Raw genomic sequence first — 23308 nt, 5'->3', positions numbered from 1 at the left:
ACTACTACTCAGTCTCTATATATACATCGTGCATTTAGTTTATGTTTCTGATCTCTTGATCTTTGCTTATACTTATATTTCTATGACCTGCTACTCTCTGCCAACTGAATTCTTACTCATCATTTAAAGCCCAACTCCAAAGATATTTCTCCTATGGAGTTTTCACAGATCTATCCAGGTAAGTAAATGATCATTTCCCACTGCCAACACCTGGAATTCTCACAGAGCATTTCCAGGCATTTCTCCTGCACTTGTCATATGGCAATGATACCAGGTGATCCTTTGGGACAGGAATGGAGATGGAACTGGCCTCCTCTCTCATCCTATTTTCCCCTCTCCCTACCTTCTATCAGTTTTCCATTTGTCCAAGATCATAGTCTTAAAACTGGTTCTTATCGGGGCGGCTAGGTGGCTCAGTGGATAAAGCACCGGCCCTGGATTCAGGAGTACCTGAGTTCAAATCCGGCCTCAGACACTTGACACTTACTAGCTGTGTGACCCTGGGCAAGTCACTTAACCCCCATTGCCCTGCAAAAATAAAAATAAATAAAATAATTAAAATTAAAACTGGTTCTTATCTAAACTGTGTATTTTTCCCAATGTTTGTCAGAGTTCTTCCTATGTGGTAGGAAGGAAATTGTCTCTCTCTGTATCCCTAGTACTTAGCAAAATGCAGACATCTTCTAGGCTCTTAAATGTTTATTAGTTTACTGTAGATGATATTAAATAAATGCTTCTTTAATTTCTTAATTGAAAAATATATAAATTTGGGGGGCAGCTAGATGGCACAGTGGATAAAACACTGGCCCTGGATTCAAGAGGACCTTAGTTCAAATCTGGCCTCAGACACTTAACACTTACTAGGTGTGTGACCCTGGGCAAGTCACTCAACCCTCATTGCCCCGCAAATTCAAAATATATATACATACATACATGCATACATATATACATATATATCAATTATATATGTATATATACATATTTCAAATTATATTTATGTATGTATATATAATCTTTTAAGCCCACTTTTTTCATGATTCTTTACAGCTTACTCTTTTTTTATTGATTTCAGTGAGAATATATTTAAATATCTAGGGGGATTCCAGCTAAAACATTCACTTTGCTTTTCTTTGTATATAGGCAGATATGGATTATGAAAATAAAAAGGCTAGAGATTATTTTTTTTTTAGGTTTTGCTGTTTCCCAATATATTACCTAGTTTTCTGTTTAAAGAAGAGAGAGAATTTAAAGGTGAAATAACAGAGTATCAAAATGTCAAAAACTCTTCTGAACTACACAAATGATATAGAAATTAAGAGACTTCTACTCATGCTTTTAACATGAATGGGTCAGAAATGAACCAGACTACTAAAAGAAATTTCTAGCTTCAGTGCACTAATTATCTGTATTCTAGAGAAAAGAGCTTTTTGAAGTGACCCAAGAATGCAAATACAAAAATTATCTCTGCTGGTTACAGGTGCAGGATTTACAATGAGTTCTTTCTTGAATATTTTTTCCTTGAAAAAAAAATACTGCAGAGACATTGGCATAATGTAGTACCTTGAATAAAACAAGAGTTTCTTTTTAGATATTTCTTTTTAAAAATTGTTTTTTTCTCAAATCCATTTTCTGTTTCCTAGGTGTTTTTTTTAATGTTCTGAATTTTATTTGGGAAAAATATAGTTTATAAATATTGTGAGAATACAGATTTTCTCCAATAAATCTATTAATTCAGTGAAATCTGGGGCATTTCTTGAGGGTTTTCATTAACAAGATGTCATGTTCTTGAAATTCATAAGATTTATTTTAAAAATATAGATATATTTATGTTTTCAGTCTGCTGAGTGAAAAGTGGGGCCAGTCATAGTGCAGGTGATACTCTGGACAGAAATGGGAATGGGGCTGGCTTCCTCCACTATACTTAATCTTAATACTAAATGGGTAACTGTAATATATAGGAAGAAGCCCAAATTGCATCTAATATACCACTCTCTCTCAACCATAGTCCTTAAATTGAGCTGAAATTTGAAACTCATTGGACAGGTGAATGAGCATTAGAGATTTATAATTGGTCAGAACATTAATAGAATGTCTCTTCCAGAACTGCTAGCATCTAATGGAATTATGGTCATTCACAAAGCAAAGCAGAGGCATATATCTATCTCTCTCACCATCTCTATCTCTATATCTAATCTATCTCTATCTATACCTATAGCATATAAACTATGTACCAGTCTATAACTGTCTTATAATGCCAATCTTTTTGGATGGTAATACGACTAGGTCCATGTCAATGTGTCAGCTCTGATTACACTATTTTTGCAAAGATCATAAATTTTGAGGCTAAATAAAAGAGGAAAGTACAACAATTGTCCTTTATAACTTGAACGGGCCTGTTTTCCATGGATTTATAGAGAAAGAAATCCATCCGTCTATAGATTGTTGAAATGTGTTGAGATGCATATTTAACTGGAATATAAAATCAATTTTAAAGAATAATTTTGCTTTTGTTTATATTACTTTAGATAAAGGTGCTGTTCCTTCAGTAACCATGAAGAAAGGTAATAGGCAAGTGGTGCCCTGAAAATGGCAAAAGAGAACAGAAACCTTAGCTACATCATTTTGAAAGTTTGGCCTAGATCAGACTGCGAATCATTAGATTTTTTTAACAAATCCATATAATAGATTCTTTTCATGGTTGATTTCCCAGTAATGAGCAGTGGATTTCTCTGCTGAGGTGCTACCATCAAGATTTTTTTTTTTTAAGTCAACATTGTGGTAGCTAGGTAACAGTGGATGGAGCACTGAGCCTCGAATCAGGGGGACCTGAACTTAAATCCAGTCCTCAGACACTTGATACTTACTAATTGTGTGATCCTGGGACAATCATTAATCCCAATTGCCTACCCCAAAAAATAAAATTTAAAAAGTAGATAAATAGTTGATTTTTATCAATTAAATTAATTAAAAGGAATGAATTCTACAGGTCACCATTTCTGTATATAAATTATCCCAAGGGAGTTACAAAATTATCAAATCTGATCACTGATATGTCTAAAATACACGTTTAACATATATCAATAAGGGATATATAGGTAATTATTTGTTACATTACATTTTTTTTAACAAAACAATGATTGGCCAATAGGAAACTTCTTGGAGAACATTAAGAGGCAGTACAAACAACCTGAACTTTATTCTTCAATAAGTTTGGATTATTTGGGGGCGGGGGGTGGTGGAGCCAAGATGGCGGAGAGGAAGCAGCAAGCTGCTTGAGCTCTCCTTCTGTTCCCTCAAAAAGAACATTAAATCAAGCCTCTGGACAGATTCTGAAACTACAGAATCTGCAAAGAGACAGAGAAACACAGTCTTCCAACCAGAGATAATTTAGAAGACTTCAGGAAAAGGTCGGTCTGACTTGGGCAAAAGGGAGGCCCAGCGCAGGGCAGCAGCGCAGGGCAGCAGCTCAGCGCCGAGGGTGTCAGGGCAAGTCAGCAGGAGCTCTGGGCCATAGCCGAACAACTGAGGCCCCTGGAACCTGGCTCAAAAATCTGGTCGCCAAGAAGTACAATGGAAAAACCTACCTGTACCAGCTGGGAGGGCCACAAACGGGTCAGACGGGATCCGGCGCCAGGATCGGGCACCTAGCCGAGCACTCAGCACACACTATAAAGGTCTCAGAGTAAAAAGCCGGTCACACAGCACCTATACCCCTGCACAAGAAGCCCAAAACAGGGACCCTGGTGCCCCAGAGCAGACCTCAACTTAAAAAATAAATAAATAAGCTGCAATAATGAGTAAGAAGCAAAAAAGAGTCCTCTCCATTGAGAGCTTCTGTATCAATAGGGAAGAAGCCAAATCAAACTCAGATGAGGACAACACCCTCAAATTGCCTACATGTGAAGCCTCATGAGGGAAGGTGAATTGGTCTCAAGAACAAAAAGCCTTCCTGGAAGAGCTCAAAAAGGATTTTAAAAATCAATTGAGAGAGGTAAAAGAAAAAATGGGGAGAGAAATGAAAGCAAAAAAAAGAAAACTATGAAAAAAAGAATCAGCAGCTTAGAAAAGGAAGCACAAAAATTGACTGGCCAAATGGAAAAAAAAGAGCATAATTTCACTGAAGAAAACAATGCCTTAAAAAATTCACTTGGCCAAATGGAAAAAAAGGTGCATAATCTCACTGAAGAAAACAATGCCTTAAAAATTAAAATTGGTTAGTTGGAAGATAAGGAATCCATGAGACACCAGGAATCAGTCAAGCAGAATCAAAAGAATGAGATGAACTCTGCTATAAAACGGAAGCAAATTGCAGAGTGGATTAAAAACCAGAATCCTACAATATGTTGTTTACAAGAAACACATTTGAAGCAGAGAGATACACACAGAGTGAAGGTAAAAGGCTGGAGCAGAATATATTATGCTTCAGCTAAAGTAAAAAAAGCAGGGGTAGCAATCCTTATCTCATACAAAGTGCAGGCAAAAATAGATCTCATTAAAAGAGATAAGGAAGGAAATTACATCTTGCTTAAAGGTACTATAGATAATGAAGTAATATCAATATTGAATATGTATGCGCCAAGTGATATAGCATCCAAGTTCTTAGAGGAGAAGTTAAATGAGTTACAAGAGGAATTAGACAGTAATACTATACTAGTGGGGGATGTGAATCTCCCCCTCTCAGAATTAGCTAAATCTAGCCAAAAAATAAATAAGAAAGAAGTGAAAGAGGTGAATAGATTACTAGAAAAGTTAGACATGATAGATGTCTGGAGAAAATTGAATGGGGATAGAAAGGAATATACCTTTTTCTCAGCAGTACATGGCACATTTTCAAAAATTGACCATATATTAGGGCACAAAAACATCATAGTCAAATGTAGAAAGGCAGAAATAGTAAATGCATCCTTCTCAGATCATGAAGCAATAAAAATTACATGTAAGAAAGAGCCAGGGAAAAGTAGAAAGAAAATCAATTGGAAACTAAATAATATCATTCTAAAGAACGAATGGGCCAAACAACAAATCATAGAAACGATCAGTAACTTTATCCAAGAGAATGACAATAATGAGACAACATACCAAAATCTATGGGATGCAGCCAAAGCAGTGCTTAGGGGAAAATTTATAGCGCTAAATGCTTACATGAATAAAAAAGAGAAAGAGGAGATTAATGAATTGGGCATGCAACTTAAAAATCTAGAAAAAGAACAAATTAGAAATCCCCAATTAGACACTAAACTAGAGATCCTGAAAATTAAAGCAGAAATTAATAAGATTGAAAGCAGAAAAACTATAGAATTAATCAATAAAACTAAGAGCTGGTTTTATGAAAAAACCAATAAGAAAGATAAAATATTGGTTAATTTGATTTAAAAAAAGAAAGAAGAAAACCAAATCACCCGTATCAAAAATGAAAAGGGTGATATTACCACCAATGAAGTGGAAATTAAATCAATAATTAAGAATTATTTTGCCCAACTGTATGCCAATAAATATGACAATCTAAATGAAATGGATAAATATTTACAAAAATACAAACTGCCCAGGTTAACTGAAGAGGAAATGAAATCCTTAAATAAACCCATATTAGAAAAAGAAATTGAACAAACCATTAATGAACTCCTTAAGAAAAAATCCCCAGGGCCAGATGGGTTTACGGGTAAATTTTACCAAACATTTAAAGAAAAATTAATTCCAATATTATACAAATTATTGGAAAAATAGGTGAAGAAGGAGTTCTACCAAATTCGCTTTATGACACAAATATGGTGGTGATACCAAAACCAGGCAAAGCAAAAACAGAGAAAGAAAATTATAGACCAATTTCCCTAATGAATATTGATGCTAAAATCTTAAATAAGATATTAGCAAGGAGATTACAGCAAGTGATCACCAGGATAATACACTATGACCAGGTGGGATTTATACCAGGAATGCAGGGCTGGTTCAACATTAGGAAAACTATTAACATAATCAACCACATCAATAAGAAAACCAACCAAAATCATATGATTATTTCAATAAATGCAGAGAAAGCTTTTGACAAAGTACAACACCCATTCCTAATAAAAACACTAGAGAGTTTAGGAATAGGTGGAGCTTTCCTTAGAATAATAAACAGTATCTACTTAAAGCCATTAGCAAGTATTATATGCAATGGAGATAAATTAGAGGCCTTCCCAATAAGACCAGGGTGAAACAGGGATGTCCATTATCACCCCTATTATTTAATATTGTCCTAGAAATGTTAGCTATAGCAATCTGAGAAGAGAAAGGAATTAAAGGAATTAGAATAGGCAAGGAGGAAACAAAACTATCACTCTTTGCAGATGATAGGATGGTATACTTAAAGAATCCCAGAGAACCAACTCAAAAATACTTGAAACACTTAACAATTTTAGCAAAGTAGCAGGATATAAAATAAATCCACATAAAGCATCAGCATTTCTATACATGACCAACAAAGTCCAGTAGCAAGAGATAGGAAGAAAAATTCCATTTAAAGTAATGGTAGATAATATAAAATACTTGGGAGTCTACTTGCCAAGACAAACCCAGGAACTCTATGAACACAACTACCAAACACTCTTCACACAAAACAAATCAGATCTAAATAATTGGAAAGATATCAATTGCTCATGGATAGGCAGAGCTAATATAGTAAAAATGACAACACTGTCTAAATTAATTTACTTATTCAGTGCCATACCAATCAGACTACCTAAAAATTATTTTATAGAGTAGAAAAAATAATAACAAAATTCATCTGGAAAAACAAAAAATCAAGAATATCCAGGGAAATAATGAAAAAAAAAATTCACAGGAAGGTGGGTTAGCAGTACCAAACCTGGAGCTTTACTATAAAGCGGCAGTCATCAAAACTATCTGGTACTGGCTAAAAAATAGAGTGGTAGATCAATGGAATAGGCTAGGCACAGGAAATGCAGTAGTAAATGACACTAGTAATGTAGTGTTTGATAAATCCAAAGACTCCAGCTTCTGGGATAGGAACTCAGTATTTGACAAAAACTGCTGGGAAAACTGGCAGATAGTATGGCAGAAATTAGGCATAGACCAACATCTTACACCTTATACTAAAATAAGGTCAAAATGGGTACATGATTTAGACATAAGAGGTGATACCATAGGTAAATTAGGAGAGAAAGGAATAGTCTACCTATCAGATCTTTGGAAAGGAAAACAGTTTATGACCAAACAAGAGATAGAGTATATTATAAAATGCAAAATGGATGATTTTGATTACATTAAATTAAAAAAATTTTGTACAAACAGAAGCAATGCATCCAAAATTAGAAGGGAGGCAGAAAGCTGGGAAACAATTTTTCTGGCCAGTACTTCTGATAAAGGCCTCATCTCTAAAATATATAGGTAACTAAATCAAATTTATAAGAATCCATGTCATTCCCCAATTGAGAAATGGTCAAAGCATATGAACAGGCAGTCTTCTGATGAAGAAACCAAAACTATCTATTCCCATATAAAAAAATGCTCTAAATCACTATTGATCAGAGAGATGCAAATTAAAACAACTCTGAGGTACCACCTGACACCTATCAGATTGGCTAAAATGACAAAAAAGGAAAATAATAAATGTTGGAGAAGTTGTGGGAAAATTGGAACACTAATGCATTGTTGGTGGTGCTGTGAACTGATCCAACTATTCTGGAGAGCAATTTGGAATTATGCCCAAAGGGCGATAAAGCTGTGCATACCCTTTGACCCAGCAATACCACTTTTGGGTCTTTTTCCCAAAGAAATCATGGAAAGGGGGAAGGGACCCACATGTACAAAAATATTTATAGCTGCTCTTTATGTGGTGTCAAGGAATTGGAAGTTGAGGGGATGCCCATCAATTGGGGAATGGCTGGACAAGTTGTGGTATATGAATACAATGGAATACTATTGTGCTATAAGAAACGATGAGCAGGAGGAATTCAGAGAAACCTGGAGGGTCTTGCGTGGGCTGATGATGAGTGAGATGAACAGAACCAGAAGAACATTGTACACATTATCATCAACATTGAGTGTTGATCTACTGTAATGGACCATATTCTTCTCACCAATGTAATGGTACAGAAGAGTTCCAGGGAATTCATGATAGAAGAGGATCTCCAAATCCAAGGAAAAAAAAAACAAAACTGTGGAGTATAGGTGCTGAATGAACCATACTATTTCTTTTGTTTTTGGTGCTGTTGTTTTTTCTATTTTGAGGTTTTTCATCATTGCTCTGATTTTTCTCTTATAACATGACTAATGCAGAAATAGGACTAATGTTATTATGTGTATATATATAACCTATATCAGATTACCTGCTATCTAGGGGAGAGGGGAGGGAGGGGAGAGAGAGAGAAAAATCTGAAATTGGAAAGCTTGTATAAACAAAAATTGAGAACTATCTTTACATGTAACGGAAAAATAAATTAATTAATTAATTAAAAAAAAAAAGTTTGGTGAGCAGGGTGCAGCTAGGTGGCACGGTGGATAAAACACTGGCCCTGGATTCAGGAGGACCTGAGTTCAAATCCGGCCTCAGACACTTGACACTTACTAGCTGTCTGACCCTGGCCAAGTCACTGAACCCCCATTACAACACAAAAAAAAAATTTGGTGAGCATATGTGATTCAAGGAAAAGCATATAATTCCCTGAGGTTGAAAAAACAATAAACATCTGGAAGAGGAGACAAAACTGCGCTCATATATAAGGAAACATCAAGTCTAGATTTCTTGAGCATAGAAAACCAAAGGAAAAGTACAACCAATACAGCTTCAGAAGGAATTGATCCCTAAATCTTATATCAAAAACAAATGTCCAAAATTAGAAGACTTATTAAGAATGCATTTGCAATAGAATCATACTGGAGTACACCTGCTTTAGTTGGCTAAAATTTATCATTTCACATTCTACTGATCAATTAGAGATTCAAGCCTGTAATTGTTTACATTATAACAATTTTTTTCTTAAGTGTATGACAACTAAAATGCATGCACCTGAATTCCCCTTGCTTCTTTTATAGCAGTAGGAATTAGTCTCTCTGGTTCTAAGTAAACAAAAAAAACCTAATTTAGTATTTCCTTAAGAAGTAGGGAGGAAATGCCCATGAGTAATTGAAGAAGGGTGTAGTATGTAATGTGAATATGCATTAATAAATAAGGAAGGCAAAACTGCTAATTTTATTACCTGTACAAGGATTCAAAGATGATTTAGAGACACCATTTCCTCATTCTTCTTTTCCCTTTTCCCTAATACCTATGTCAAACTGCAGTCTTTTGACCCTTTCTGTTCCCAGTTCCTATCCCCAAATGTTTCTATTTTCAAATCCTAATTAATAGATACTAATGCTTGATTTTCAAGTATTTGAATGTTTGATTCTTAATTTACCCTCCTGGAATAATGTCCTTATCCCCGTCAAGAATAAATATCTACAATGGGTTGAACCAGAAACAGATCAAATTTTTAAAATCATCATTAGATCCCACATTAATATTCATTTCATCATGTACTTTCAATACATTCATTCAGAAGTTCAGAGAAAGAAAAGATCATTAAATTTGATTACACCAGAACTATCTTATCAGAGCATTCTAAATATTCATTCTTTGATTTATTGTTCATTTGATGTTCAAGAACAGTTTTAATATTGCATATGATCGAACTGGTGAGAATAAATTAACTTACAGAAGTTCCATCTCTAATGTCAATGAATCCAACAACAACAACAACAAAAAGATACTTTTAGTGACAGGGGTTTAATTTATGAGTATTTTCTAGAAGGTCAATCTTGGGGAATATCATGTGGATGTCTCCCCCCTAGCTGTTACTCACATTTAAATCAATTTAGGGCAATTTTTTTAATGTCCCCAGAGGACGGGGAGAGAGAGAGAGACAGAGAGACAGAGACAGAGACAGAGAGACAGAGATAGAGAGAGAGAGACAGAGATAGAGACAGAGACAGAGACAGAGACAGTGAGAGATTTATTTTTTTACAGATGTTGATGTGGAATGGTCATATCCTTGACTGTAGGAAATCTTAGGTAAAAGTACTTTCCATAAACATCCTACCTGAGTCACAATCCCTCCCCATAAAGATATCCTACTGGGGAAAAATAAAACAGTAAAGGAAAGGGAAGATGACGTGAAGGTAGTGTAAGGAATTAATTGTGACTTGGGGTTTTCAAAACCTCATCTTTGCCTCATCATGGTCAGACTGAAAAGATGCAAGCTTTAAAAGCCTAAGAGAAGATGGGTGTGTAATTTAAGAGATAATAGAACAAACAAAAGGAACTCTGACCACAGAGAACATTCATTGAGTCAAAGTATACAACAAAGTACCTACCCCCCACCTAGGAGTTCCCCCATGCCCACATGGGCCTGGCCAAATTATAATGGGGACAGCCCAGGGGGTATGTTGAACCAATTAGAGACTCGGCATGGCTAAGAACTGCCCTGCCTGTGAGGGAGGCAGGGAGAGAGGGAGAGAGAGAGAGAGAGAGAGAGAGAGAGAGAGAGAGAGAGAGAGAGAGAGAGAGAGAGAGAGAGAGAGAGAGAGAGGAGCTGGTGGAGTTTGATCTTTGGACCAAACTAGGAGATACTACAAAGAAGATTTTCCTTAGAATGACAGATTCCAGGTGGTGGTGAGTTTGTGTTTTTGAAGCAAGGCTGGCTCGTTAGGCCAGCTGAGCTGGAAACAAGTTAAGAGTTTGAATCAATTTCTGCCAGACCCAAGCTGTTCTGAGTAGCTGAGAAAGTAAAGCTTATTAGAAGGAACTAGGGCCCTTTTTACCCTAGAGATTCAGATTCTAACCATCTGGGAAGTGGGTCATATTTTTTTCCTTTTCTCTATCCCCTTTCTCATTGTCCCTAGCTCTATTAACTTCACTTATGTTGTAAATTTTGTTCCCATTAATAAAACCTGATTTGTTTGTGGAAAAGAGGCTGTTAATATCCTTTCTTACTAGTCTGAGAGAAATAACTAAAAAAGAGGCAGTTTGGAGAAGAGGAAACTCTGGACCTAGAGGTCCCCCATTATTTTCTGAACCCCAATATTATGGTGAGCCACCCAATTAACTCTCTCCTTACTAAATTTGGCCCGAACAGTAGAGACTGGGAGGGAAGGGAAGGGAAAGGAAAGAAAGAAAGAAAAATAAAAGAAAGGACAAGAATATAAAAGAAAGCAAGGATAGAAAAACTGTTCTGAAAAAACACAATTCACAATATCAATAGAACAAAATGAGAAGAATTTGATGGAGGAAGTTTTTGCCACAACCTGAAATGAGTCTCTCAAGTGTACATGGGATTTAAATAATTACCCAGTCAGTGATAAGTACATCCACCAAAACCACACTTTTTGTTCTCAGTAAGAACAAAATGATAGAGAAATATCCTTTCTATTTCTACAGGGCAGTGCTGCATAGTGGACCTGGATTCAAGTGCTGTTTCATATCTACTAGCCATGTGACCCTGGGCTAATCACTTAACCCTAGAGTTCCCTAGAAAACTCATTAAAACTAAAAACTATGGAGAAAATGTTTTCTATGCCAATGAAATCATGGTGGTGGTACTTAACCATATATAGATGACAAATATGACAGATTTTCATTTTTATTAAGCTGGTCAATTAACAATGGACATTTGGAAATGGGTTAAAGCTGTGATGATATTGTCATTGTATGTATATTTTCTGTGTGGACTACATATGGTGATATTTAGCCTTTTTGTTTGGGCAGAGAGGAAGCGATAGGATCCAAGTCTATTTATGATTTAAGATTTAATTTTTACAGGAAGTTCCAGATGTGGAAATTTCCTCTGTTAATGAAGGGAAGAGCAGGGAGGCTAGTCATGGTTTCACAAAATGTGATGGGAAATAAGATCTAAAAATACTGGAAAGGCAAGAGATAGTCACATTATCAATGACTTTGAATGCCAAACAGAATATTTAATATTTAATATTAGAGGTGATAGCAAGCCATTGGACTTTATCAAATTGGGAGACGGGTGACATGATCAGATAGATCTATGTTTCGGGAGACTGATTTGACAAACTAGTGAGGGATTACTAAGGGTATGAGCCAGACATTGTACCAAGCACTTTGCATTTTGCATTTTGCATTTTATCATTTTATTCTCACAACAATCTGGCAAGGTAAGTGATATAGTATGTCTGAGGCCAGATTTCAACTGAATTCCAGCTTATAGGTTCAGTGTACTCGCTGTTGTGCCACTTAGCTGGAACGAATGTTGTTGTTTTTCCCTTTCCTCTCTCTATATCTATCTGCAGCTATATCATCATTTATAACACATAGCTATATATATATCACCTATATTTTCTCTATCTGTCAATAAAAACATGGTATACATATCAACATTTTTAACTTTTTTTCTCCTCCCTGTCAACTAATGGGCTCAGTTTTTAGAGAATATAGGAAACCCTGAATTATAATTTACATAAAGGAATATTTATATTTTACAGTTTTCTTTATTATCCATGCAGGATTCCTGCAAATGTGTTGTCTCCGGCAACACTTCACATTTGACAGCTCTCATCACAAGCTTCCTGTCCTTTTGATACCAAATGAAGAGATGATGGCAGGAGCCAAATCCCTTTTCCTGTCAAGAAGAATGCCAAGGAAAACTAAACGTAGCTTTCCAGTATTTTTGGTAAGGTCCAGCCTGTGCTATATACACATACAAGCTTCCTATTTTATCCTTAATTGATCACTTAAACTGTACATTAACTAAAATGATTGGACCATTGTCAGCCCAAGTGTTCCTATTTCTGTCCTGTCTGTCCCCTTCCCTGTCCAATGAAAGGAAGACCTTAGACAGCTTTGGAAGAGATTTGAACTACTATGTCAATATAAGCATATTCTTTCACAAAATGGAGACGTTAAAGCTCCTTTGTAGTTCCTTTCTCACAGAGATGAACATATAACTATGACACTCCCTGGCCACAGATGTAGTTTTCCAGGATGAGATTATTGGGCAACCTTTCCCCATTGCTAATGAACTGCATACCAAATTTCTCTTACATCAGACTGGAAATGCATTCTTTGGGTATCATTCAGGAAGACTGTGCCATATTTTGGGCCTGGACAAGTGGACATATACAATCTAGCTCTTTTTAATATGCTCCAATATATCCTTTTATTAAGTGGCCAAAAAACATTCTTCTTATTTTACAGTCTATGTACCAAGGCAAAGGGCAACCATTTCTCAAGTTAAGTTCCACTGTCAATACACCTTCTCCTTTAGTGTCTTTTTATTCTAAATGTTCCATTAAATTTATCTTAATTTAGAGTAAAAAAATCTCCTTAGATTATGGGATTTTGTATACTGACATTTTTTTTTCTTTTAAAAAGACATGTAATTTTCTTTATTGACAAAATTTAAATAACTCAAAGTAGGAGAATGGTGATTTCTTATTTATCATATATTATTTAAGTGTCCAACACTTTGAAGAACAAGTAAGCAATCACGAGGGGAAAAGGGGGATTGGAAGGTGAAATGAATTATAGCAAAGAACACATTTAAATTTTGCTTTTTTTTTGAATACCCATGTTTAATGCCAGACTGTAATAATCTTCATCAATGGTTGGAATTATATATTTTTGTTTGTTTATAAATAATTTCATTGCATCATTGTTTAACCATTTATTCTTTCATCTATTTATTGGTTTCTCTTCTCCCTTTCCTTCCCCTCCCCTCCTCCTTTCTTTGCTATTCTTCTTTATTTCCTTCCTCTCTGAATCTCTCCCTTCCTTCTTTCTCTTTTTTCCTCCTTCCCTCTTCCCTCCCTCCTCTTCCCTTGCCCCCCCTTCCCCTCCCATAAGACATAACAACATATTGGATAGAACATCGGACAGATTCAGACAGGAAATATCCAAGCCACCTTTCACACTTAAAGGTCTATGATAACATATGTCAATTTATCTTAATTTCACCTTGGGTTCTTCATTTGTAAAAGCCAGATAATATTTGTTCCTCATTCACATGCAGTATTGATGGTAATCCAATGATATAGTCAATGTAGCTTGATGTATATACCAGATATGATTATTTTGAAATTGTTACATATGTTATGACAAAAGCTCAACATTTTTGAAAGTAATACATTGGAGATGTAACTTCAATAAAGAGACATGTAATGCTCAAAATTTGTGTTGAACTTAGAAATACTTTTGCATCCCCCACACTAATGTATGAAATCTACTCTGATTTCCTTAACATTTTCACTGATACACTCTTGTGCTTTCTATGCTGCATTCCTGTTAGTATGACTGAACATACATATATATATACACATATATATACATATATACACATGTATATATGTACATACATACATATAAATATTTATTAAGCCCCTATCTCACATAAGTTACTATCCTCATGCCTTAGAAATATAGTCACAGTGGGGAAAAAAATTCCTGACTTCAAAGAACATACATTAAATAGAGGTAGGAGGAGACAAATACCATGTTAAATAATAATTTTAAAAACATGGAATAATGGAAATAATACTCATTATGGAGTCAGAGAATTTAGATTCATATTCCAATGTTAGCACCTATTGTATGTATGACTTAAATAATATACGTAAAGTCCTTGGGACTCAGTTTTCTTATCTGTAAAATGAAGGGCTTCCCTAGAATGTCTCTGAAATTCCATCTAACTCTAAGAATATAATTCTATGATCTTGTGACTTCACAGTTGAAGAGGCACTGAAGCTGAGCCTAAAAGAAGAGAAGCATTCTCTGAAAGGTAGAGGTGAGGAAGTGAGAGATCCTGGACATGAAGAGGAACACGTATCAAGGTAGAGAAGCAGCTACTAATTCAGGTTTGCTGAAATGTAGAAGACCAAGATGAAAAAAAAAAAAAGAAAAGAAAAGAAAAGAAAAAACTCCCAAATGGGAGCGTTTTATTTTATCACAGAGCTACTGAAGCATTGGAGTGTTATTTTCCACATTATAGCCCACTATTTCAATGCATCTGTGGTTTCAGAAAATTGGGTATTCCCTTTGACTCAGCCAATAGCAAGCAATCCATGTCTTTTCATCCCATGAATATTCACAGAAATTTCACTCAAAGTGATGGGTGACTTGTACATCTCTTCAATGTAACTGTATAAAAAGTTTATTGTGCCTATTAGGCAGGAGGTACTGTATAGATGTAAGGAATATATAGAGAAAAATGAAAAAAAAGTCCCATTATGTCAGGTATTTTGCAGTTCATTACAGGGGACTATAACAATTAGAATAAGTAAATACAAAATATACACAGGGGCAGCTAGGTGGCACAGTAGATCAAGCACCAGACCTGGATTCAGGAGGACCTGAGTCCAAATCCGGCCTCAGACACTTGAAACTTATTAGTTGTATGACCCTACGCAAGTCACTTAACCCTTATTGCCCTGCAATAAACAAATAAACAAATGAAAGAATAAATAAATGAATAATTAATTAAATATATAGATAAATGAATGAATGAATGGATAAATAAGTAAGGAAATTAATGAATAAGCAAGCAAATAAATGATTGGATGGATGGATAAATAGATAAATAAATGGATGGGTGAGTAAATAAAAAATGAAGGAATGAATGAAGGAATAAATAGAGTAGATGCATAAATAAATAGATAAATAAATAAATAAATAAATGAATATATAAATGAATGAAAAAGAATGAATGGATAAATGAATGTATGAATTAATAAATGAGTAGATAAATAAATAATTTAATAAATAAATGAATAAATCAACAAATGGAAGGACAAAATATATGCAAAGTCATGTTCAGAGTTGACAAAAGATCAGAATTGAAGTGGGAGGGGATAAGCAAAGTCTTATTGGGGGGCAGCTGGGTGGCACAGTGGATAAACCACCTGCACTGGATTCAGGAGTACCTGAGTTCAAATCCAGCCTCAGACACTTGACACTTACTAGCTGTGTGACCCTGGGCAAGTCACTTAACCCCCATTGCCCAGCAAAAAAACAAACAACAAAAAAACAAAAAAATGCAAAGTCTTATTAAGGTAATGATGTGAACTGAGGCTTGCAAGAATCTAGCACTACAAAAACATGGATAGACTACAAAAGATCATGGAAGTAGAGGAGATAATGTCAATCAAAAGAAATAGGACATGGGAGTCCTTCAAACAAGTTAGTTTGCCTGAAATATATATTGAGTGAATGGGAGTAATATGAAATAAATTTACACAAAATAGATGGGCAAAATGGTAGGTGTTGAATAGAAGAATTAGCATTCTATTCTGAAACACTTTGAGCAAGATGGTTGAGAGGTCACATCTTTGCTTTAGTAATAATAATTTATCATTACAATTGGAAAATTTTGAGTATAAATTTCTTGACCATCTCTTTCAGGACCTGTCCTTCTAATCACATTGTGCAATCCTACATTTCTTTGATAATATTGTATATACCATTTAGTGAATAAATTATTTATTGGTTATATACTGAAGATATTTTATGTCCACTATGGCTCTCCATTGCAAGTTAGAATGATGATTTTGGCATGTATGTGGAGAATAGATTAGAGAAGTGAATGAAGCATAGGATATTAATTAAGAAGCTATTATTCTTTGATCTAATAATACCTCTATTATGTATATAACCAACAGATAAAGAAAGTAGAATGAAATCCATATATATATAAATGATCTAATGAACTTTTTCTGTGGTGGCAAAGGACTGTAAGCTAAGGGAATTTCCCTTGGTTTAGAATCAACAATAAATTATAGTATTTGAATGTAATTAAATATCGTTGTGATATAAGAAATGACAAACAAGATGAAAACTGAGAGGGTAGCCATGACATAGAGATAAAGATATCTGGATGATGGGGAAGCTTAAGGGTTAAGATGTTTAGTTTGGTGGGGGAAATGTCGACTTTGGGTTGCTGATGAGCTCTCCAGGTGAAGTTATCCAGAAGGTGATTGTTGATGTGGAAATGGAGTTGAGACAGATTAGGACTGAATATATGGATTTGGCATTCATCTGCATAGCTATAATTGAACTCATGGGAACAGATGAGATCACTAAGCAGAGTAGGGAGTAAAGAAAGCAAAGGGAGGAATGTCCAGGAATCAGCTGAGGGAAAGAGACAAAGAATAATACAGCAAAAGTATGAGAAAGGACAATGTTAATAGGTACAATGTCTGTTCTCTATCAGAAAAAGCCATAAATTGGGAAGGTTCTCCTAAGTTGTGCATTGATAATATATAAAACAAGCTTCAAAATGAAACCAGCCTCAAAGCATTTAATGACTAAATGATTTGGGGCAATTCATTTAATTCCTCTAAAGCTAATTTCTTTCATCTGTAAAATAGGAACCAAATAATAATTTCTCTTTTAATTCCATGATGTTATTAAACCTGTAATAAACTCTGCATAACAGAGAATAATTTAGGATGGAAGTGGAAATATGACAGGTCAAAGCATGAGTTATTGAATATTTTCAAATATTTCTTTTATAACATCAAATAAGTGCAAGTAAGATTTCTGTGATCTGCATTAACAAATAATTAATTCTATGTCTACCACTCTGTAAAATTCTATTTTTCATGATTCTAGATATCATTTGGAGTTTGAATCATTATTTTCATACTAGGATGAACTTAATATCTTTTAACTTTTTTTTAAAAAAGAAGTAGATAAATAGATCATCCTGAAATTGAATTTCTATTTTCCCATTCACATATACTTGGAAAAAATATTCATTTTTACAAATAAATTATGTGTGCATGGTTGTTATTCAGGCATTTAAATAATATCTGACTCATTCTATTTGGGGGTTTTCTTGGGAGGGATACTAGAGTGATTTGTCACTTCCTGCTTCATTCCATTTTACAGATAAGGAAACTGAAACAAACAGACTAAGTTATTTGCCCAGGGTCACACAGCTAGTCAGATTTGAACTCAGGTCTTCCTGATTCTAGGCCCAGCATTCTGTAAACTAAGACTCCTAGCTCAGCTTTTATATACATACATGCACATACATTCATATGCTTGTGTATACACATATATGTGCAGATATGCACACTCATGCATACATGTATACATGTGGACATACATATACCCATACTTATAACTGTATGAGTATATGTAAAAGCTGCAAATAATATATTTCTTTTTACATAAGAGGTAGTTAGGTGTCCTGATAGAGTGCTGTGCCTAGAGTAAAAAAGATTTCATTCTAATTTGGCCTCAGCCACTCACTATGTGACACTAGGAAAGTTACCTAATTTCTGTCTGCCTCACTTTCCTCAACTTTAAAGTGGAAATCATAATACTACATATTTCCCAGAGTTTCTATGAAGATCAAAGGAGATATCTGTAAAATACTTGTAAAATGCCACAGTAACTGACACATAGTAGGTGTTTAAAAAATGCATCCTAAGCCTGGGTGACAGCTAATACAAAGTGATCAAAATAGACTATAAAGCTAGGGCCAATAAAGAATTCTTTGAAATCAATGTATTTCTTCATATTTGCATTATTCAAAGTTGTAAATATGTTTAATATGGTAACTGGTTCAAGTTTTGGAGATTAATAATTCAAACTTAATCTGGATCCACCTGTATAGTGCCCTGAGTAAAAAGAAAATAACTTACCTGCAGAAAACTAGGCATGAGGAAGGGAAAGAAGTTGGGCAATAATTTCCAGTAACACTGGGAAGATAGTTTGTGGGCAATTTGTAAAGGGCTTTAAAGATTAGATAGAGAAGTATGTTTACACTTTATTTTGGAGCAAATAGAAATTGACATGAGTTGGTTGAATAGGTGTGTCCTATGACTAAAGGCACACTGAATAAACATTACTTTGGCAGAAATGTGTAGGATCGACTGGAGTGGTGAGAAACTTGAGGAAGGAAGACCACAAAGGAGGCCATTACAACACCAGAGGGAAGATGTAATGAGCATTTAAAGTATTGAGAGATTTGCCTGTGTTAATGTAGAGCAGTGATGTGATGTGAAATATGGTGGTAAAAATGGAAAGATATGAAAACTGATTGAATGTATGCAGTGACAGACAGTGAGAAGCTCAGTATTGTGCCAAGATTTTGAGCCTAAGATACTGAATGGACAGTGTTGTCATTGACATAGAAAGTAACATTTGGAAGAGGGGAAAAATTTGATAGAAATATGAGTTCAGATTTAGATACATTAAATTTAAAGTCTTCCTGAAACATGTAGTTAAAAATGTTTAACAAAACTATCTCACAGATTTGCATTCATAAGACTTAAGCAGTCAGTAACTATAACTGTTCTTATAATCTCCTGGGAAGTCATGAATTAAAGGCATTAAAAAATCAAGCATTTGTTGGACATGCCGAATAGATAATTTATATTTCACCTTGTCCCTGCAATGTTCAAACAGTCACTTCCAAGTTCATGTTTTCTGATAAGACAGGCCATGGTTCAGGTTCATCCATCTGGTAGTCTTCCTATTATAAAATCTCCCCTTGCTATTAGTTAGCTTTGAGAAGTGGCCCTAGAATCTCTGATCTCATAAGGTTGTTTATGAAAATGGACATGTTCATCTTAAGGTCACTGTTCATTCACTTAAAATTAGTCAAAGAAAAGGCAGTCAGAGGATTAGAGCTAATTGATTATCCTTGTTCTTGCTGCTGCATGGGAGCTTTGGACATGCTGCTGGGTTACAGAGAAGGGTAACATGCTTTCTCCCTGCTCCTCCACCAAAATAATTTGCAGCTGGAAAGAGAAGAGATAGACTAAGGGCTGATCCCTCTCTTTTAAATACTCACTATGTTAGTAGTTCTTCCTGCTCAGCAGCCATTGATGGATTGTTTCACCCTCCCCAAAGTGCTCATGTTTTCAACATTGTCCAGAAGCAGACAGTGAATATACACCATAGTCCATCTTACATGAATGATTTTGGCCAGATCACTTAAAAGCAAAGTATGTACAAGTAGTTATACTTGTACAAATAACCTTTCAAGGTTGTTGTGAAAATAAAATGAGATGTTCTATGAAATATTCTATATCATCAGGCACAAGTATTTTTCCCCTTCCCTTTCCTCTGTATCTGTGCCTCTTTTCTTCGTGTATGTGAAACAAATGAATAAGAAGGTAGGGATGTAACTTACAAGGGTGTGTTTGGTTCATCTGTCAAAGCTCTCTAAGGGATGTCAATTCTGACATTCTGATCCTGTCTTGGCTTCTGCCCTATCAATTAATCAATAATTGAGTACCTTCTTATTGTAGGGAATTGTTTTGGGCCCTGGAAATAGAAATATGAAAGTTTAAAAATTCTTACTTAGAGAACTGTGCATTTTATCAATATGAATAGAATAAATCGATGATACTTGATAGATAGATGGATAGATAGATAGATAGATAGATAGATAGATAGATAGATAGATAGATAGATAGATAGATAGGTAGGTAGGTAGGTAGATAGGTAGGTAGGTAGGTAGGTTGTTAGATTGAAGCATGGATAGATGGGATAAAAAGTGAAATATGCACACACACAAACACATATATGGAGATAGGCAGACAGACAAAGGGAGAGTGAGAGAGAGGCAGGCCTATGTGCACCTATCCATGCATAAACGGCAGCTGGGTTGCACAGTGGATAGAGCTCCAGTCCTAGAGTTAGCAGGACCCAAGTCCAAATATGGCCTCAGACACTATTTGTATGAACCTGGGCAAGTCACTTAACCTTATTTCCATCAGTTTCCCATCTGTAAAATGTCCTAGAGAAGAAAATGGCAAACCACTTCACTGATTGGGCATGAAGAATCAGCTACAACTTAACCAACTAAACAACACTGATACATGCCTATACAATTTATATAGCACATGTATACATATAATATAAATACAAGGAAATTTAACATATGGGGTAATTTCTAGTTGCTACAGGTATCAGGAAAGACCCCGAAGAGAACACTTTGGTTTAGTCTTGAAGGTAACAAAGGGTTCTAAAAGGCACAGGTGGGATGGGAAGGAATTCCAGACAGCAGGTGGAGCTCCATGTATGAGAAACAGTAAAAAATACATAGTTGGACAGATTATCAAGTAAATACAGGGGAATATGTGTAACAAGGCTAGAATGGTAGGTTGGTACAGGTTATGATAGTGTTTTAAAAACCAGATGGGGAAATTTACATCTGATTCTTGAAATAATAGAAAGTCATTAGAGATTCCTGAGATGAAAACAAAATCATATTCAGAGCAGTACTCTAGAAAAATAAAACCAACCAACCAACACAAACAATCAAACTATCTTGGCCACTGTCTATGGGTGGGTTGGGTTGGAGAGAAGAGAGAACTGAGGAAGGTTAATTATGAGGCTACTACATTAGCATAGTGACCTAATTATTCATGAGGTCTGAACTATGAAGATGGCTATTTGAATGGAGGAGAGCTATGTAGGAGTTATGCCATCAAGCCATATATACGACTGTCAAAATATCATGATACTTTCACTTGTAGTACTTTGGAAACCTTATGATACAATTTTTAGTCTTTTTAAATTCTGCTCTCTTTTCATGTAATATATAGTGTATAGTGAGCTGGGCTTGGAATAAAGAAGAAATTAGTTCAAATTCTTGTTCTGTCCCTGATTCACTTTGTTATTGTATATAGATCATTTAACTTCTCAGCCTTAGTTTCTTTATTTGTAAAAAGGGGAAAAGAATAGTATCTACATTACAAGGTTGTTGTGAGGCTCAAATGATGTCATATATTTTTAAAAGTGTATTTAAAATCTTAAAATAGAAATGATGACTATTTTTACCATGTGTATGAATATATATATATATATATATATATATATACACACACTTATGTAGACAATCTGTACATATGTATGTCTATGCACGTATATGTGGGATACATACACTGAAATTCTATGTTCCTATGAAGAAATGGTCTTCTATATCATTTCTATAATCGATTGTTATTGTCTTTATGAAATGGACAGGTTAAATGGGGCATAGAATGTCAGGTATAATTACTTCCTAGAATATCTGAAAACTGTTCAGATGATGAAATCTTCTGAATATAGATCTCCTGTTTGAGAAGGTTGGAATGCAACTGTTCCTTGAGATTTTGCCAAATGAAACTTTTTGGTTACTTTAATATTCAAATATATGGATAATGTTTTGTTTTGGTATTAATGGAAAGGTCAATAGTTATTTTTCTAACTAGATTCTGGAAAAAATTAATAGAACTCTCAATTTAGTGTTAGCACATGTGACTGACTATAAAATTTGACCTAAGAGAAGGGTTGCTTCTTCTCTGGTAATGACATTCAGAAGTGATTTCCCTTTGCTATTCAAGAAAAATAAACTCTTTCCCTTGGGCTTTTCCAGGAAAATCAAAATGCTTTCCATGTTGTGTTGCATAAATCCCATGTAGTTGACTCTTAGACAGCTTTTAAAGGTCAATATCCTGAAAAAATAAGTATCTTACTGTCCTACATGGATACTGGCGTACTGCCTCTGGGAGCTAGAACACTGAAATGATGATTTGGACTGCTCTGTTGACTATTAACCTTTCACAGACTCAGTTAATGTGACTTTTTTTTTCTTTTTAGTGTACATATAAATGTCCCACCATTGAGAAAGTAAACATAAATCCTCCATCTCCATCTTTCTTTCTGTCTCTCTATGTGTGTGTATGTGTGTAGATTTATATGTACACATACATACATATATAAATACTCAACTACTAATATCTATATTTACGTGCATAGTAATTCAAATTAATGTGAATGTGGCCTATGTACACTCATGCATAAACAAACATGTACATACGATTGAAATATGTGCATATAGGGGGCAGCTAGATGGCGCAGTGGATAGAGCACCGGCCCTGGAGTCAGGAGTACCTGAGTTCAAATCCGGCCTCAGACACTTAATACTTAACTAGCTGTGTGACCCTGGGCAAGTCACTTAACCCCAATTGCCTCACTAAAAAAAATAAAATAAAAAAAAAAAAGAAATATGTGCATATAGAGAGTGATCATATATATATATATATATATACACACACATGCACAGATATATATGCATCTATATACATATATAAGACACACATATATGTCAAATCACTGTGATCTTTGCTATGCCATGTATGTTCTTTTCACATTCATGAGCTTTTAAATTTTAAATACTATGTATATGTATATCTATCATATATATACAAATATACATATATATATATATACATATACACATATACACAAACATGCATAAATATATATTAAAAGCTGAAGAGTATGTTACAGGAGAGAAATACACAC

The sequence above is a fragment of the Dromiciops gliroides genome, chromosome 5, assembly GCF_019393635.1.
Source record: "Dromiciops gliroides isolate mDroGli1 chromosome 5, mDroGli1.pri, whole genome shotgun sequence".
Lineage (NCBI taxonomy): Eukaryota > Metazoa > Chordata > Mammalia > Microbiotheria > Microbiotheriidae > Dromiciops > Dromiciops gliroides.
Note: the sequence above shows the minus strand (reverse complement) of the source record.